This window comes from Megascapheus bottae, chromosome X (genome assembly GCF_031878675.1).
Source record: "Megascapheus bottae isolate mThoBot1 chromosome X, mThoBot2.hap1, whole genome shotgun sequence".
Taxonomy (NCBI): domain Eukaryota; kingdom Metazoa; phylum Chordata; class Mammalia; order Rodentia; family Geomyidae; genus Megascapheus; species Megascapheus bottae.
This window is the reverse complement of record NC_143547.1, coordinates 22,989,869-23,007,939: the sequence shown is the minus strand read 5'-3', so window position 1 is coordinate 23,007,939 and position 18,071 is coordinate 22,989,869. Positions and strand designations below refer to the sequence as shown.

Sequence of the window (18,071 nt, the reverse complement as noted above, 5' to 3'; positions counted from 1 at the left end):
ACATTCCTGGGGCTTGAACTCAGGGCCTGGGTACTGTCCCTGGGCTTTCTCAAGGTTAGCACTCTACCACTTGAGCCACAGCACCACTTCTGGCTTTTTTTGTGTATATGTTATTGAGGAATTGAACCCAGGGCTTCATGAATGCTGGGCAAGCACTGTACCACTAGGCCACGCTCCCAGCCCCAACGACCTATTTCTACTTTTCTGCACTGTTATTCCTCACAGGCACAGAATGGCTTCTGCTGCTCCAGTATGCCATTTCCTTATAGCAGCATTCAAATGCAGGAAAAGGCTGTGTCTGCCCAGGAGATAGCAGTCTCCTCAAGCATTTCTTTCCTCCCCCCACCCCCAGCCCAAGGAGAAAAATATTTCTAAAAAATTCTCTCACTGGGGGTCTTCATTAGGTTTCACTGGCCAAGACAGGGATATCCCTAAACCAAGTCATCAAAGAATGGGCTGAGTTGCCTCCTAGGGTAAGTCAATCTTCCATCCAGTAGCAAAACAACTGGCTAGTGGTAAGCCCAAAGCTATAGAACAGATGTTAAAGTTTAGTCAGTGACTGACATGGAAATGCTTTGTCAACAAAATGGGCTCATGGCCACTCAGATCCAATATTGGTCAGGTGAGCACATTGCAGTGGTAAGAGCCTTTATCTTAGACAGCTACCTGTGGCTCACACCTATAATCCTAGCTACTCAGGAAGCTAAGACCTGAGGATCACAGTTTGAAGCCAGCCCAGGTATGAAAGTCTGGACATATTTTTTTTTGCCAGTCCTGGGTCATGAACTCAGGGCCTGGGTACTGTCCTTGGACAATTTTTGCTCAAGGCTAGTGCTCTGCCATCTGAGCCACAGTGCCATTAGGCGCTGTGTATTTGATATTGAGGAATCGAACCCAGTGCTTCATGCATGCTAGGTGAGCACTCTACCATTAGGGTATGCTCCTGGTCCCCCCCAAAATCTTATCTCCAGTTAACCAGAAGTGGAGGTATGGTTCAAGTGATAGAGTGACAGCCTTGAGGAATAACCCAAGTGAGAGTACCTAGGCCCTGAGTGTGAATCCAATAGTGACATAAAATAAAACAGCTAGATGCTGGTCACTAATTCCTGTAATACTAGTTGAGATCTGAAGATTGAGGTTCAAAGCCAACCTAGGCAGGAAAGTCTGTGAGACTCATCTCCAATTAACTACCAGAAAACTGGAAGTTGTGCTGTGGCTCAAAGTGGTGGAACACTAGCCTTGAGTGAAAAAGCTCAGGGATAGCACACAGGCCCTGAGTTCAAGCCCCCATGGCTGATAAAAACAAAAAAAAATCCGACAACTAAACAGTAAAACCCACAATAACTTCCTTGTTACCATTGACTTTGACTCCACTCCTCAGGGCCAGACTGTAGGGAGAAATCTAACTCATTTAAAATCTAACCCACATCCCTGGTTCTCTTCCATATCAACAAGCATACCAAGGCATGGATGGATGCATCCATCTAACCTTCCCTCCTTGTTGATGAGGTTTGCATTGATAATCTGATTGATTGCAGGATATGTATGGTTGGCAAATGCTCTCTGCCCAGTGTCATTATGATGCCATGTGGCCTGAACTGTAAATATGGAGAGATGAGAGATTATGTCAGGGCAGTTTATTCAGTACTGTGGTGTGCCAATGCTCAAGCATGCCAGCCTTGAACAAAAGCTTCCTTCCCCTGACATTGACAAGAAAAGCTGTATACACATCTGGCAGCTGATTTTTTCCCCTTCCCTTCTCTTTCTAAAACATCAACTCCTCATAACAGAGGACCACGTATTCTCTCCCATCCACATCCATGAGGAAACATGGTGGTAGCTATAGGCATCCACATGGGATGATGGGAATTTACCGGCGATTATGGTTGCATGGAGGACCTAAGCTAAGCATCAAGGTTGATACAGATGGACCTGAGCCAATTTGGTCCTGCACAGCTATTAGGTTCTTTATGGTAAATCTCTGTGGCCTCCAGTAATTATAGTGCAGTCCCCTCCCCACAGTGGGCCACTGGGTTAGGGTGACAGGAAGTCTTCAGGCCAAGCTCTAAACCAGCTGCATGCAAAGCAGTCATATAACTTGTTCTGTCCATTTGGTGACATTCCAACTCTATCCTTTTAAGAGCTCCAACAGGGCCTTGTAGGAAAATGTGCCCAAGGCAAAAGCGAGGGGATTCCAGCTGTGAGATTCTCTAACCTTCTAGTGTCACTAGAGAGAGGCAAATCCACAAAAACCAATGGCTGGATGGGAGTGGACTCACAGGAGTCAAGCCTGGGACAACATTCACTCCAGGATCAGCCCCAGGGCACCAGATTGTGCCCCCCCACCTTCAATTTCTGGCTAACATTTTCCAAGATCTGGTATGCCAGCGAACAGAGTCTGGTGCGTACTGAAGCCCAGGGCTGACAATTCAGATCTGTAGGGTCCTAATAAAAACACTTAATGCCTACTCATCAGTCCCTGTGCCCAACTAAGCCTGCTATCCCTTCCCCAAGTAGGTGCCCCCCACACACAGAGTGACCCATCGCCAGTTTAAATGCAAGAGCACAGAGTGGCTGCACAGTTCCTGCTCTCACTTGACACACATAAAACACAGCAAGCTAGGTCAGGTTAGCAACTCCCTGCTGGGAAGTTTGCAAGCATCTGATTTGGGAAGAGAAAAAACAAAAAGGCTCTGATTTGGCCTGTTCTTGGCAGATGACAAAATGAGGACCAAGACAACAATGACCAAAGAGCCACAGCAGGACTGCCATCTGTGGACCCTGCAATGATTCAGCCAATGGATGGATGGATGGATGGATGGATGGATAGTTGACCTTGGAAACTTTTGAAAAGTACACCCACAGAAAAGTAAGGCCCGGGAGGGATGCTGGAAAGTGAGATGAAGAGGCAGTTGCAGCCTGGAAGTAGAAGTAGGTCAGGCGTCCATCCTGGTCTATGGGATCAAGACAGGACAAGAGAAGGAAAATGTCCCATAGTGATTTCAGATAGTCTTAGCCCTTAGGTTGATAGTGCTCCAGGAGAGTGTGCTGGACTCACTCAGCCTCATGGAAGGCCCCTCTCCTTCCTTTCTCTGCTGTATCCAGGCCTCCCCAAGGCTGAAGAGAGTCTGCCCAGGGTCCCTGCTATGCTGAGCTCCTCTGAAGGCTCACCTCCACCAGACCCCAGTCCATGGACCTGCTGTGTGATCTGTGGGGTTTGCATGGGAGTTTTGTGCCCTCCAGTAGTGTCCACTTTTCCTCACGCTGACCCTAACCATATCTTCTTTTTTTGTCAGCCATGAGGCTTGAACTCTGGGCCTGGGTACTATCCCTGAGCTGTACAGCTCAAGACTATCGCTCTACCACTTTGAGCCACAGGGCCACTTCCGATTTCCCGGTTTTTCTGGTTGATTGGAGATTAAGAGTCTCACAGATTTTCATGCCTAGGCTGGCTTTGAACCATGATCCTCAGCTCTCTGCCTCCTGAGTAACTAAGATTACAGGTGTGAGCCACCAGTGCCTGGCCCAGGTCCTCTTAAGCATGGATGGCCGGCACACCTCTGTTTCTCCCTCTGCTTCCTCGGGACATCTGCCCTGCAGTAGCCAGTATAGTTCACACTGTCTCCCTAATATTCCCAGCTTATATTGCCAGGCTAAATGAAGCATGCTGGCCCTGGGGTCTGGAATCCCCTCCAAGGGAAAGAAAGGGGGCCAGATCTAGTCTTATGACCAGCTACTTTGCAGACCTCTTGTCAGCTCTCAGCTTCCTGAGTTGTTAGGATTACAGGTGTGAGCCACCAGTGATGGCCAGCTGTATGCCCTCTGAGGACAATCATTAGACCTGGATTTCTGGTTGTGTCTAGTTCTGGCATGTTCCCAAGTCTCCTGCATCTTGTGAGATGGGTTCTTTACCATCAAAGAAAAGAAAGGGGGAAGGGATAGGAAGTGTGCAAGCATGCAAGATGCAGAAAAAAGGGCCCCAATTACATGCAAAAAATGGGACAATCCACTCTCCCCCTCCCCTCCCCACCTCCTAGAGGGCTTCTTCCTCCCCAGAAAGTGTTAATCCACCTGGCCTCCCCATAGGCCATTTCCCTGGGCTTGCCTGGTTGGGAGATCAGGCCCATTGTTAATAAGTAATGACAGCCCAGCTCCTCGGTGGATTCCCCAGGGCTTTGGTGTCAGAACCGTCTTCCCTAGCTGCTGCTTGGGTTGACAGGCTCCAGCTCCCGGCAGGCAGCTGTGAATGCCGGCCAGCCTCCACCAGGATGCCCTGTGTCACCCGGTCCAGAGTCCCCAGGGCAGCAGAGAGGGCAGTAATCTCATCCCTCCTCCCCTCTCAGGTAAGGGTGACATCAGCTCTATGCTGGGAACCATACTCACTCAAGGGGGCTCCTGGCCTCCTTCCTTCTGAAGCAAAGGCTGGATGAAATACTGGGTGGATTCCTCAAAGACGGGAATTCTGTGACTGCCTGACCACCATGCCTGCTCTGCTCTCTAGGGGGATCCGTGGTGGCTGTTGATGTCTGTTTGCTAGATGCCCCAGAAATAGGATAATGCAATTGGCTTTTCTTACTAGCCAGAAGTTCTTTCTTGTGTTGGACTTAGGTGACCCAACACATTTAGACTTTTATACCTTCCCAGAAAAAGGATTCACAAATGAACACATTCTGCTACCTTTGAAAGAAAGATGGAGAAAAAGAAAAAAAAAGTTTGTTCCATCACATTGGGTCAGGCTTTTTTTTGGGGGGGGGGGGTCAGGCACTGGTAGCTCATGCCTATCATCCTAGCTACTCAGAAGGCTGAGAGCTGAGGATTGCGGTTTGAAGCCAGCCCATACAGAAAAGTTCTTGTGAGACCCTTGTCTCCAATTAATTGGAAAGTGGCACATAGCTCAAATGGAAAGCCTTGAGCACAAAGAGCTCAGGGACAGTACCCAGCCCCTGAGTTCTAGCCCCATAACCAACAAGAACAACAAAATGTGCCAGGACTGTAGCTTGATCTAAAGGCCTGAACACTGTTTCTTGGGCATTTTTGTTTGTTTGTTTTTGCTCAAGGCTGTCATTCTACCACTTGAACCACACCTCCATTTCTGGCTTTTTCTGATTAATTAAAGATAAGAATCTCACCATCTTCCCTGCCTCAGCTGGCTTCAAGGTCTGCAGTCTTGAGATCTCCAGTCTCCTGGTACTGGACTGGGAACAGGCAGACTATAGTATGTGTAACTTGTAAGCAGGGGCAGAAAAATGTTCTTTTTTCTAATTCTTCTTGTTCTTTTTCATCTGTTATTATAAAGGTGATGTACAGAGGGGTTATACTTACATACGACAAGAGTACATTTCTTTTCAGACAAAGTCAACCTTTCCCTTGCACCCTCCAGGTTTTTTCCTCCGTTCCCCATCCACAGAGAAATGTTTTGATTCCTTGGCACCTATAGCCCCTCCCCCTTGCAATCTCAAGTCCTGCCAGTCCAGCTCTCAACAGCTGCTGGGGTCCATGAGTTCATCCAATCCACTTGGCCGCCACATCTGCCCAGATCCCATCCAGCTCTTTCCTGTCCTGAGTTAGCCCTTCCTACTAGTTACCATTCCTCACCAGTGACAGGATTTGGACTCTTTGCAGACTTCAGTGTGGCAGGTGACACACGAAAGCTGGGGACACATTCAGGACCTGAGGTCTTTGTAAAGGAGATAGAAGCTGTCACATGGGCAGTTTTTCATTGTTTATGAGCTTTTTGTGGAAGGAGAGGGTCAAATCAGGAGTATGTGTCCCAGAAGAGGGGAGCACAGTGGTTCATATCAAGGTGAGCTTCTTAAATGGGTGACACCTGGCTTTTAGCCTTAAAGAATGGGAAATAAATGCTGGGTGCTCACACCTAAAAACCAGTAGCTCACACTTGAAAATACTAGCTACTGGGCTGCGAGTTTGGCTTAGTGGTAGAGTGCTTGCCTAGCATGCACGAAGACTGGGGTTCCATTCCTTGGTACCACATATACAGAAAAAGCCAGAAGTGGTGCAGTGGCTCAAGTGGTAGATCACTAACCTTGAGAAAGCTTAAAGACAGTGCTCAGGCTCTGAGTTCAAGCCCCAGGACTGGTGAAAAGAGAGAGAGACAGAGACAGAGATAGAGACACACAGAGAGAGACAGAGAGACAGAGACACAGAGAGAGAGAGAGAGAGAGAGAGAGAGAGAGAGAGAGAGAGAGAGAGAGAGAGAGAGAGAGAGAGAGAGAGAGAGAATAGTAGCTACTCAGCACATTAAAATCTGAAGATTGTGGTTCAAATCCAGCCTGGGTAGGAAAGTCCATGAAATTCTTATCTCCAATGAGCTATCAAAAAAAAAAGATGGAAGTGGAGATGGGGTTCAAGTGCTAGAACACTGGCCTTAAGCAAAAAAAACCCACAAAAAACAAAAAAATAAAACAAAAAAAAACCCTCAGAGATAGAAGCTGAGCCCCGAGTTCAAGCCCCAGGACTGACACAAAAGAAATTGGAGGTGTGTAGAGTGCTAGCCAATCATTGAAAGTGGCAGATACCTATTTCAAGTCCTGGTCTCAGACCAAAAAATGAAAAAAGAAAGAAAAGGGGAGGGAGGGGGGTACATGAAGAGAATGCCAGGAAGAGCATGTATTAAGGCAAGGAAATGCAGTGTATTTTTTTAGGCTTTGACCTAAATAAAAAGTTCATCTGGTACAGGATCATGCCTGTAATCTTAGCTACTTAGGAGTCTGAGATCTGAGAATTGCAGTTCAAATCCATATTGGGCAGAATGTTTCCATGACCCATGAGGCTCTTCTCTCCAGTTAACTACTAGAAATCTGAAGTGGAGCTGTGGCTCAAAGTGGAGAGCCCTGGGCTTGTGCAAAAGGGATCAGGACCTTGAGTTCAAGCCCCATGACATACGAAGAAGAAGAGGAAGAGGGAGAAGAGGAAGAAGAAGGAGAAGGAGAAGGAGGAGGAGGAGGAGGAGGAGGAGGAGGAGGAGGAGGAGGAGGAGGAGAAGAAGAAGAAGAAGAAGAAGAAGAAAGAAGAAAGAAGAAAGAACTTCTTGTTATCTTGCTATCCATTCTTCCATGATGTTAGATCTAGCCCCTAAATAAAGCTGGCCTCCCTGCAACACTAGGCTGTTTACAAAATGGCTGCTGTGGCTCCAGATCTCATGTCCATATGCTATGCTAGCCAAGGTAAAAGAGAACAAGTCCCTCCAGCAGCTACCAAGGAGGACACAGTTAGCACACCTTTCCCTTAAGACCCCAGTAAAATGATTTCTGACATCTGATTGACTCTGATTGGTGATATGCCTATCTCTGGACCAATCACTGAGACTGGTTGGATCTCTAGGTCCTGGAAGGAAAATAGTCGTCAGAGATGTCTTCAGCATGAAGATAATGCCAGTTCCTGCAGGATAACCATGCTTCAGAACAAGCCAGTTACTTGTAATTCTAGAACAGCAGTTGAGATTCAAATGTAGCAAATGCCTTCAAAAGGGCCGTTAGAGGAAAAGACAAGACGATGTAGAGATCCATAATTTTTTTTCCTGCTCCACTTTAATTGCCCTTCGCTGGCATGCACTGCATAAATTAAGAGCTAGTTAATGCTGTAATGCGTAAAACAATTTCATGCATCTTAAATATTGCACTTGTACTTTAATTTCACATTAAGTGGTCCCCTGAAAATTTTAAATTTACAAAGTCACTGCTGTGCTACATGAAAAAGGTGCTAATTAAGTGTTAATCAGTAGCCAGATGACCTTCCCTGAACCCTGCCCGAAGTCCCCAAAATGACCCATTGTCAGACAATGATCTGTGCTGGCCACGGAATAGAGAGCGCTGAGCAGACACAGAATGGTTTCTTAGCCACATCCCAGCCAATTAAGGCAGATTTGCCTATTATGCAGTTCTAATTAAATGACATCCACTATAGTGGACATGAGGCTAATAATAATAATAGTATTTAATCCTGGCAAGAGCCTTCCATATTCAAAACACTGGGAAAACATTGCCTAATTAACAAGCAGACCTCCATAGCTGGGCAGAGACAGCCAGTCTTTGGGGTAGGCTTGCTGAGAATCTGAGGAGGGGGTCAACACATAAAAACGAAAGGAGAGAAGCTCACTAGCTTGGAGCACGGATGTTATTCAAAGTGCAATGGGATAACCTCAGAAAATGACAAAAAGTATTCAAAAAGCTCCAGAACAACTTTGATCTTACAGTGACATCCAGCCTGTTGAACAGGAACTAGATTAAGTTGGAACATCTATCACCTGTGGACAAGTTCTGTAACTATCATAAGCAGTTAGGCCATATACAATGGCCTACAATGGGCAGGAGTGTTGTTTTCTCCAGTGTGAACTCAACACCTTACACTTGCTTGCTCACCTGGTGCTATACCACCAGAATCGCATTTTCAAGTACAGTTTTTGCTGGCTTTGTTTGTTTGGAGCTTTCTAACTGCATTTTTGTCTGTCCTTTTCTTTCTTTTGGGGATCGAACCCAGGATTTTGCACTTCCTAGGCAAGAACTTTGCAACTGTGCTACATCCCTGCCTTTGCTGGTTTATTATTATTATTATTTTGCTACTCCTGGACCTTGAGCTCGGGGCCTGAGCACTGTCCTTGGGCTTTCTCAAGGCTAGAGCTCTACCACTTGAGCCACAGCACTCCTTCCGGTTTTTTTCTATGTATGTGGGAATGAGGAGTCAAACCCAGGTCTTTGTGCATGCTACGTGAGCACTCTACCACTAGGTCAAATTCCCAGCCCCCCTTGCTGATTAATTTTGACATGGAATCTTAAAAACTTTTCTACCTAGCTGGCTTTAGACCGCAATCCTCAGAATCTCAGTCTTCTGAGTAATTTGGTTAAAAGGTGTGAGCCACAGAGACCAAGTTGGGACTGAATTTTTTCCCTTTTTTTAAAAAAAAATTTTAAAAACAAAGAATGGACATATGCTGGTAGTTCATGCCTATAACCCTCAGGAGGCTGAGATGTGATGATCATGGTTCAAAGCCATCCCAGACAGGAAAGTCTGTGAGACTCTTATCTCCAGTTAACTATCCAAAAAAACTGGATATAGAGCTGTGGCTCCAAGTGATAGAGCACTAGCCTTAAGCACAAAAGCTCAGGGACAGCACATAGACGCTGAGTTCAAGCCCCAGGACTGGAGGGGAAGGGCCTGAGCAACAAGCTTCTTGAAAGGTCTCGAATTTTCCTCCTTGCTGGTTCTCTGTTTAGAATGCCATATGTGTCCTCCAGCAATCCCACTCCCCCACCGAACATGAGGTCATCTCATTCCAGGAAACATTGCTTCCTTCTGGAAGGCTTCACTGCTGCCCGCCCTAAGCAGTACAGCCCTGGGCACTGCTTCAGCCCTGGTTCTTCCCAGAGCAACAGCACCAGCACGCACGTCTCTGCCCCAGCATGCTCACAGCTTCCAGGACATCAAATTGGTGGTTTGTGCCTTTGAACACTTACTGCAAAGTACACAGTAGATCCTCATCAAATGTGTACTGAAGTCATATTGGCTTTTAAACAAATATGTTAAGTGTCTAAGAGACACCTAACAGAGAACTTACACCACTTTAGCCATTTCTTGGTTGGTCATGAGGCTTGAACTCTGGGCCTGGGCACTGTCCCTGAGCTCCTCAGCTCAAGGCTAGTGCTCTACCATGTTGAGACACAATGCCACTTCCCATTTTAGCCATTTCTAAGTTTCCAGCCCAGTGATATTCAATCTCTCCTTTTTATTTTTCCTAGACCTGGGGCTTGAACTCAGGGCCTGAGCACTGCCCTTGGGCTTTCTCAAGGCTAGAGTTCTACCATTTGAGCCACAGCACCATTTCTGGCTTTCTCTATGCATGTGGTACCAAGAAATCAAACCTGGGTCTTTATGCATGCTAGGCAAACACTCTACCACTAGGCCAAACTCCCAGCCCATCTCCTCCTCCTCCTCCTCCTCCTCCTCCTCCTCCTCCTCCTCCTCCTCCTCCTCCTCCTCCTCCTTCTTCTTCGCCAGTCCTAGGGCTTGAACTCAGGGCCTGAGCACCTTCCTTGAGCTTTCTCAAGGCTAGTGCTGTACCCCTTGAGCCACAGAACCATTTTTGGCCTTTTCTGTGTATGTGGCAACCAAGGAATTGAAGCCAGGGCTTCATGCATGCTAGGTAAGCACTCTTCCACTAGGCCACACTCCCGGACCTGCTCTCTGTCTTTTCTTGAGTCAGTACTAGGGCTTAAATCAGGACTTGGGGCCTTGTACCTTAGCTTTTTCTCTCAATGTTGATGCTCTACTACTTGAGCCACAGATCCATTTTTGGCTTTTTGTTGGTTAATTGTATTTAAGAGTCTCACAGATTTTCCTGTCTAGGCTGGCTTTGAACTGTGATCTTCAGTTCTCAGCCTGCTGAGTTGCTAGGTTTACAGGTGTGAGCAACCAGTGCCCTGCTGGTTACCAATTTTTTTTTCTTCTGTCCCCTTTAAACTCCTCTTCTCTCCTCTAACTTCTGGCCTCCATTGCATTTTCCATGAATTTGCCTGCTCTGTGGACCTGCCATCAATGAAATCCTACAGTAGTTTTCCTTTTGTGACTGATAAATTGCACTTTGCATAATGTCTTCAAACACATGTTGTCGCCCGTGTCAAGGTTTCCTTCCTGTCTAAGTGGATAGAGTACAAAAATATTCAAGATTATTGTAGAGTTGTGCACTGAATCAAGAGGACATTGACCTCTGGTTTTGCATGTATGGGAAACAGAAAACACTGAGAGGAAGAGGAGATGGCAGCTGACAGCAAAGGGGAGCTATGCTCTGGGTGATTCCGCACCTCTTCCTGCCCTTGTTTCCTCTGAATCCTGTTCAGTGTGTCAGCCTCTGGAAAAAAAAATAGTAGGAAAGACTTCCTTGACTCACCACCTGTTCAGCAAAGAACACACCAGAACCGTTGATTCCACGGAAGCATAGTGAAAGCAACAGTAGAAATGAGCTAAAAAAATCCTAGTTATTGTCATCCCACCAATAACTCACTGGATGGCTTTGTGTGAGCTACTTAACCTCTCTGAACCTGGCCTATAAAAACAGAATGAAAAAGTAAAAAACAAAAAACTAGAATGACCTGAGACTATAAGCTGGTGCTTAGAGTCCTAGATACTCAGGAGGCTGAGACAGGAGAATCACTTGAGCCCAGGAGATCAAGGCCAGCCTTGACCACATAGAGACCCCATCTCTAAGTAAATAAATAGATAAATAAGCAAATAAATAGGATAAGAATATATTTTACCATGCAAGGATCCTAAGAGGGGATCCGCTTAAATTGTGCATATAAAGCACAATCCCTCCCTCCCTCCCTCTTTCTCCTCTATTCCTCTCTCCCTCTCTCTTTCTCTCTCTCCCTTTGTCTCTCTCTTTCTTTCTTTCTTTTTTTCTTCCTTCCTTCCTTCCTTCCTTCCTTCCTTCCTTCCTTCCTTCCTTCTTTCTTTCTTTCTCTTTCTTTCTCTCTCTCTCTTACTTTCTCCTTTCTTCTGTCTTTCCTTCTTTCTTTTTTGTGCTGGTCTTTGGGCTTGAACTCAGGGCCTAGGTGCTTGAATTAGTTAGGTTCATGCCTGTAATCTTAGCTATTCAGGAGGCTGAGATCTGAGGATCAAGGTTCAAAGCCAGCCTTGGCAGGAAAGTCTGCGAGACTCTTACTTCCAATTAAGCACCAAAAAGCCAAATGTGAATCTGGGGCCCAAGTAGTAGAGCACAAGAGCTCAAGGACAGCACTCAGGCCCAGAGGTGAAAGCCCAGGACAGGCACATACGCATACAAAAGTGAATGAACAGAGAGGGTCCACCCTGTGCACAGGGGCAGAAAAGATGGAGGAATGAAAAAGGTAAGGAGAGGAAAACAGGGATAGGAGACCAGGGAAAGAGAAGGAGAGAGAATGCATAAGCAGCCAAGGTTCTTGCTGACTCCTCAGTTGTTATTCCCAGTCCCTTGAGGGCAGCTGTACTTCCTGTCCTTGAGTCTCAGTGATGGCCTTGTGTTCTTCCCCATAAATTCTATCTCCTTAAGCTTGAGCAAGTGGGCTTCTGTTTGGTACTCATAGACCGGGCCTGCCCCAGGCTTCATCACGTGATACGATTAGCTCACAGTCCCTGAGGGGAAATTTATCCTTTTTGCAGACTCTCATAAATCTCCACCTGGCTTCTCTTTGCCAACCAGTGACTGTCTTTCTGGGTTAACTTTTGTTCTCCTGCCACCAGTGAGCTAGTGTCACCAGATCCGTTTCTGTGCTTTTTATTCTCCTTCCCTGTCTTCTCCCTGCCCACATGGCTGACCCACTCTTGCTTCCCTTGCATTTACCACGCGCCTCTCCCCACGCCTCCTGGTGGCATCCATGCCACATTTTTCCTGTTTCTCTCCCTCTGTCTCTCTCCTGGCTCTTTGTTTGTCTCCTTATCTAGCTTCCTTGGCAACTCAGATACTCCACTTTTCTTGTTCTTTAAGCTCCTCTTAGTGTTTGTTCTTTTTGGCTGTTTCCTCCATTTCTGCCTCCACTATGGGTTCTATCCATCTCCAGATACAACTTTGCTCTCATGTTAGGTAGGACCTTCCGGTGTGCGTTCTCTCCTTCCTTCCTTCCTTCCTTCCTTCCTTCCTTCCTTCCTTCCTTCCTTCCTTCCTTCCTTCCTTCTTTTGTTGGTGTGGTGCTTGAACGCAGCCCGGGAGCTGTCCCTAAGCCTTATTGTGCTCAAGGCTAGTGCTCTGCCACTTGAGCACTTCCTGTTTGGTTAATTGGAGATAAGAGTCTCATGGGGACTTTTTTTTTGCCAGTCCTGGGCTTGAGCTCAGGGCCTGAGCACTGTCCTTGGCCTTTCTCAAGGCTAGAGCTCTACCACTTGAGTCACAGCACCACTTCCGGCTTTTTTCTATGTATGTGCTACCAAGGAATAGAACCCGGGTCTTTGTACATGCTAGGCAAGCACTCTGCCACTAGGCCAAACTCCCAGCCATCATGGGGACTTCTTTTTTGTCTGGGCTGGCTTGGAACCATGATCCTCAGACCTCAGCCTCCTTGGTAGCTAGGATTACAGGGATGAGTCATCAGTGCTTGGCCAGGTCTCTCTTTCTATATAGCTGCTAGAAGCATCTGTATGAAGATCTCTGAGCCTTCATATTTTATGTGCTCTTAAATGATCTCCATATTCCCTTTCTTATTACTGACCTCTTCTCAGTCTTGTTTCACTTGGGAAGGAAACAGAAAGCTGTATGTGTGTGTGTGTGTGTGCACATGTGTGCTCATGCATACCCACCCCAGGTCTGAAACTCAGGACCTGAGTGCTGCCACTGAGATTTTTTTTGCTCAAGGCTAGCACTCTACCATTTGAGCTGCAGCTCCACTTCGACCTGAGGGTGAAACCTTTTGTGTCTTTCATCCAGGACTCTCCAAGCTTGAGAATTTTGGCAAGAAACTCTGGCTGTGTTCCTTCTTCATCCCTTTGCCAGGAAATACCACCTTCACCTTGAGCCTCATCTCCTATCAGGGTTTCCATTTCCTTGTCTTTCTCTTTGCTGCTTACATTAGAATGGCTCACATGAGAGTTCTGCTATTACCATGCTCTTGGCTGTTTGCAGGGTGCCCCTCTCACAAAGCTCCTGGGCCATGATGGAAGCCTCAGGAGATCTGAGGAGGCTGGATGCTGGCAGCTCCTTAGCGAGTTTGTTCTGTGGTCTTTGCTTCTTCAGATGGACTCTCCCTCCTTCTCTCCCTGGTCTCCTAGCATCTAGTCTCTGCTTTCCTCCATTTGTCTTTCATTCCTCAGTCTTTTCTGCCCCCCCCCCAGGCATCAGAAACCTCTCATTCAATAGAGACCTGGGAAGTAAAGGAGGGAGGGCTGAGATGGCCCCAACATTCACAGAAGAGGTGTCACCACTCACTTACTGCCCTCCTCTTGGGGCTGGAGGTTTTTTTTTTGCCAGTCTTGGGACTTGAACTCAGGACCTGGGCACTGCCCCTGAGCTTCTTTTGCTCAAAGCTAGCACTTTACCACTTGAGCCACAGTGCCATTTCTAGTTTTTTCTGTTTATATGCCACTGAGGAATACAACCCAGGGTTTCAGGCATGCTAGGCAAGCACTCTACCACTAAGCCACATTCCTAGCCCAGAAGTACGTTTTATGTACCTGTTTCTTGGTGCTTATTCTATTGATCATTGATTTACCCCTTCTAAGAAATTACACTGTTTGAGTTCTGAATCTTCTGTATTTCAGTTAATACATTTATGTACACTTGCCTACCACCCTGAGTATTTACTTATATATTTATAAACTAATTCTAGCCAAGAAGTATATATCTTAGGAATGTAAAGTTAGAGAAGTATTGACCACCATAGCAAATTCTAAAGTGCAGTGACCAACCACAATAGAATACTATCACTGACATACAGTCCAGAATGGGTGTTCCCCAAAGATCCCCAGGTCTGGAGCTCAGGACCTGAGAGCTGTCACTGGGGAGACCTGGCTTCCCTCTCCAGTGGTAATTCAGGGACCCCGGGCTCCTTTGATGGATTCATCCATATCAAGATGTGCAAGGAGAAAGAACATGTGGACAGTTCCTTTAGACAAGACATAGATGCTTTGTCCATTCCTACTTCCATACCATTAATTGGAACAAAGTCACATGGTCATACCATGTTGCAAGGAATACTGGGAAATGTAGTCCATCAAAGTGGATCTGGGAAGCAAGCTAGCTCCTTTCTTTCCCAGAGGTTAACACACTGTCTCCAAATCCATCATCAGTTGTAGCAAAGTGAGGTTTGGTGCATATAACAAGTCTGTCTTGCTGGAAACATTTGTCTCATTGAATAGACAGGGTCCTGAGAGGAAAGAGGATGGAGAGAAGGACTAGGAAAGTCTGGGCTTCCAGGAAGTAACATGACAGGACTTCTGAGGAGACACCTCAGTAATGCCATTCTCTTACTTTTCTTTCAACCTCTTCCACACATAGGATTTGCCTCACCTCCTAGAAGACCTCAGAACAAACTCCCTGGTCCCATTCCTGTGTTAGATGGTGACTTAAGAGCTCAGGTACTGGAAATGATAGAATCAGTAGCTTTTAGCTACAGAGAGAGGGGGGGGGAGAGAAGGAGAGAGAGAGAGAGAGAGAGAGAGAGAGAGAGAGAGAGAGAGAGAGAGAGAGAGAGAGAGAGAGAGAGAGAGAGAGAGAGAGAGAGAGAGAGAGGAGAGAGAGAATATGCTGTCACTCCAATTTGGTCTCTTTTAATTAGCTGTGTGACCTTGGGCAAATTGTTTAACTTCTCTGTGCCTCAGGTCTACCAAATGAAGAGGTGGATAACAGAAGTATCTTCTTTGCAGGAGCTTAGCAGCATAGAGAGCCATGGGGAGTTGTGGCTATGGTAAACTTGTAGGAGCTAATGGTTGTGTGCAGGCCACAGATGAATACATCAAAACTGTACTAGCATGTGCCATGAGTCATGAGCAAGCTGAGCAAGAGATGTACATGTTTTAAATAGGCAGGCAGTCCTTCTGGGCTTGTAACAAAAATGCAGCCCTGCCAACACTCCAATCTTGAACTTCTAGACTCAGGAACTGTGAGGACTTACATTTTTGGTCATTTAAGTTACTCCATTTGTAGTACTTTGTCCTGGCCAATCATAGAAAACAATCTTGGTTTTTCCTTTGAAAAGAAGTTGAATGACACCTCCTCCCACAATCCACTGTCTCTTGCTCTCATTATCCTAATAAAATTGTATCATAATTTTTGGTGAAATCAATATTCAATGTTTATATATTAATTTATTCACTGCCATTTCATGTAGTAGTTAGTTTTGTTTTACTTAAAGCACCTGTTTATCTCCTGCCCTCTCTGTGTTTAACTTTCTGTGTATAAATTTACCTTCCCCAAAGAAGTATGCATCTCTCCTAAATATATTCAACAAATATCTAAGGTGCTTTGATTTTTCTTTTTCTCTTTCTTTCTTTCTTTCTTTCTTTCTTTCTTTCTTTCTCTCTTTCTTTCTTTCTTTCTTTCTTTTTTGTGGGTCATGGGGCTTGAACTCGGCCTGGGTGCTGTCCCTGAGCTCTTTAGCTCAAGGCTATGGCCCTACCCTTGAGCCAAGACCCACTTCCCATTTTCTAGAGGTTAATTAGAGATGAGTCTCAGGTCTTTTTGTGCCCAGGCTGGCTTTGAACCGTCCTCAGATCTCAGCCTCCTGAGTAGCTAGGATTACAGGCCTAAGCCACCAAGCCAAGATTTTGATTTTAATTTGACATACATATCCCAGAATCCTTTGCATCCTTGCTCCCACTGTAGCTGTCTGGCTTCCATTCTGAGCTCTGCAGAATGAGTGATAAACTTTCTTGCCTATCTTCAATATATAGGATCTCCATTTTTTGAATATCTCATGCTTCCCTAAGGCCTGTAAGTGAAAGATTTGTCCTATGGTGGTACTATTGGAAAATGCTGGAGCCTTTAAGAGAGGGAGCTTAGTGGGAAGTCTGGAAGTCATTGATTTTCCCAATGATCTAATGAAACTGTGGCATCTCAACCTCATTCTCTTCCTTTATTCCTGGTCATGAGGTGAGCAATTTTGCATTATCATTAGTGTAAATTAGAATTTGCCAGAAAACCATGCAGATATCCAGGTACAAAGAATGAAGAAAAGGTCCCTTTTGGCAGCAAAGGGACTGGCAAGATCTCTTCTCACAATAGAGAAGAAGTGCCAGCTATTGTCTAAAGTGACTTATATATAGCCTATGAGGTGGACCAGGGGCTTCATCAGATTGGGCTAGAATTCGTGGCTGTTGCCCAAATAAGGGATCTTGCAGCTGCCCTGATCAGAAAGTCACTCAAAGGGGACACTGTTGCCTTATATGGTTATAGCTTCCCCAAAGGAGTGCCTTCTCAAGGTAAAGGGGGGTGGAGGCTGATTCTTTACTGCCTTTTGTAATTGGGCTTAGTTTTGTCTAGGCAACTATGTATGAGAGAGGGGGCTACTGGGCTAATATTTACCATTCATTCACCATTACAATGTACTGTCTTATCAGAGGCAGAAGGCAATGGGGCTGGGAGGTGAGGTTTTGTGAAGCTTCCCTTTAAACATAGGAACTCTTCACTTAGGGTCCTTGACATTGATCCATCCATTGCAGAATAAGAATTTCTAGACAAACCACAATGGTAAGAAAACCTGGCAGAGCTTTACTGAGTAAATAAACAAACAGGCAGGAAGACAAACAGATAAAAAGCAGACCAACAGAAGGGCAGGGACACACTTTAATAGACTGTGGGTGCTCTCATAGGGAGATAGAGACACAGAGAAACAGACATGTACCAAGACACATGCACACACACACACACACACACACACACACACACACACACACACACACACACAGAGGAGGGCAGGTGACACCAGAGAGACAGAGGAGAGATAGATTCAGAGACAGAGAGATACCACACAGATCCAGAGATCGACAAGGCAGTGGCAGAGAGACAGAGGAAAAGACACTCAGCTCGTTGGCCTGTTGGGGTATTTATAGGGTAAAGGCAGGGGGTTTGACTTCAGTGTTATGCAAAGATAGGTGCTTTGTCTTTGCTCTAACCACACCTACTGTTATTTTCTGAGTTTCCAGGTAAGAATGCTTCCTGCCATCAAACAGAAGCTTATTCTTGAGACAAGGAAGCATCTTGTTATCTGCATTTGGGGCTGGTAGCTTAAGTTTTTCAGGAAGGCATACATTCTCTCAGCTGTTAAGTTGATTGAGAAATTCATCCTTCAGGAAGAAATGGGTTCTGTTGTCTCTCTTTGAAGCAAAGGTACAGTTTTATGTTTCCAAATACTGTATTTTTGAGTTGTGTTCACCAGGCCTCAGTTTCCTTAAGTTATCCTGCTTCATTTCCCCTAAAATGACTTCCCCCGTTAATTTTAAGGGAAGTATATGGAGGAATATCTCCTGTATTTGCTGTTAGCTGACTATACCTCATTTTCCCTTAGTCTATCCAGCTTCATTTCCCTGAAAATGACTTTGCTCCTTTAATCTTAAGGGAGGTAGATAGACAAGCTTTAAGCGTGAGAGTCTGAATC

At 45.8% G+C, this 18,071-nt stretch overlaps 1 long non-coding RNA gene across 1 annotated transcript in view; it reads left to right on the top strand.

Moving 5' to 3' along the window:
• LOC150040587 (uncharacterized) overlaps positions 1–17,761 on the top strand; it is a 91,117-nt gene extending 73,356 nt beyond the window's left edge. Inside the window, exon 6 of the long non-coding RNA XR_016533789.1 lies at positions 17,620–17,761. This is a non-coding gene — a long non-coding RNA (uncharacterized LOC150040587). The remainder of the gene's footprint in view (positions 1–17,619) is intronic.
• Positions 17,762–18,071: the final 310 nt, after the last annotated feature.